We start from the raw sequence: 1,566 nt of genomic DNA, 5'->3' as shown, positions 1-1,566 counted from the left end.
TTATGGGTACATAATAGTTATATATATTTATGGAGTATATCTTCTACCTTTTTTATTGTGAGAAATGGTACGTAGAGAAAAGTGAATAAGTCACTAACAATATGTAGGTAACATCAACATATTATAAAGCAAACACCCAAGGTAACCACCACAAAGGTCAAGAAAGAACATTGCCTCAGATGCCCTGTAAGTTCCCCTTCTAGTCAGGATTCCCTCCCTCTCTGCCAAGGTAATCACTATTTCTTCTTTTATGGCTATCATTTCGTTCTTTCTTTTAGAGTTATACTGCCTACTTTTCGTGTCAGGCTTCTTTCACTCAACATTATGTTTTCTATTAATACATTCAACCATATAGTTTCAGGTAGTTGTAGTTCATTTGTTATTGTGTAGTAGTATTCTATTTTATGCATATAACATAATTTATTTATCCTTTCTACTGTTAGGGTGCATACAAATTGTTTCCAGTTTGAGGCTGTTACAAATAATGATATGGTAATTATAATTTATCTCTGGTTCGCTTTTGTACATATTTCTTTGGATGTATGTACTTAAAATTGATAGGTTATAGGATTATGCATATCTTTATCTTGACTAAGTAATGCTAAAATAAGTGGTTGTACCAATTTATTCCTCCTCCAGTAATATATCAGAATTCATGTTGCTTCACATTCTCACCAATACCGAATTAACCAACATTTAAAACATTTTAGCCATTCTGGTGTATAGAGTGAATTCATTTGCATTTCCCTGATTAGTAATAAGATTAAGGTACTTTTTTCTATTTATTATTGGCTATTTGGATTTTCTCCTTTGCAATGCCTGTTTTAATCCTTTGCCCATTTCTTTATTGAGTTACCTGTCATTTTGGCTTTTAGGGGCTTTTTGGTTGTCTTTCTATTTTGCTTTTTGGTTTTTGTTTTGTGAAGTTCTATATATACATTTTGGATACAACCTTCTGTTTATCATATGTGTTGAAAGTCTTTTCCGACTGTGTGTGTGACTTTCTTTCTTCTCTCAACGGTTTCTTCTTATAACACAAGATCTTAATTTTAATGTAGTCAAAATTTATCATTCTTTTCCTTTATAGTTAATACCCTTTGTGCAAGTGTTTAAGAGATCTTTTTAGGAAAAAAAAAAAAGAAAGAAAAGAAAAAAGATCTTTTTCCTACCCCAAAGTTTTGAAGATACTCTCTTGCATTATCCTCTAAACACTTTATTGTCTGGCCTATACCATTCAGATCTATACCTAGAATTGCTTTTTATATATAGTGGAAAGTTGGAGTCAAATTTGGTTTTTGTTCCATATGTCCCAATATCTTTTATTGGAAAGATAATCTATAGACCCACCTTTGTCATAAACTAAGTATCCATATATGCATGGGTCTGCTTCTGCATGTCCAGTAGATTTCCTCTATTTTTATTTTATTTCATTTTATTTATTTATTTATCAAACTCATATATAGCATTCATTGTTAGCAGATGTCCTTGTCTTGTTCTCAAGACAAAAGCTTTCAATATTTCATTGTTAAATATGATGTTTGCCACAAGTTTGTAGGGATAAGTGTG

The 1,566-nt window shown here is 31.2% G+C and overlaps 1 protein-coding gene across 1 annotated transcript in view; it reads left to right on the top strand.

Moving 5' to 3' along the window:
- PIK3CB (phosphatidylinositol-4,5-bisphosphate 3-kinase, catalytic subunit beta) overlaps positions 1 to 1,566 on the top strand; it is a 114,139-nt gene that overhangs the window by 110,861 nt on the left and 1,712 nt on the right. The gene's annotated exons all lie outside the window — the stretch shown is intronic.

This window comes from Propithecus coquereli, unplaced genomic scaffold, assembly GCF_000956105.1.
Source record: "Propithecus coquereli isolate 6110/MARCELLA unplaced genomic scaffold, Pcoq_1.0 Scaffold12, whole genome shotgun sequence".
NCBI classification, from domain to species: domain Eukaryota; kingdom Metazoa; phylum Chordata; class Mammalia; order Primates; family Indriidae; genus Propithecus; species Propithecus coquereli.
This window is presented reverse-complemented; position numbering and strand designations above follow the sequence as displayed.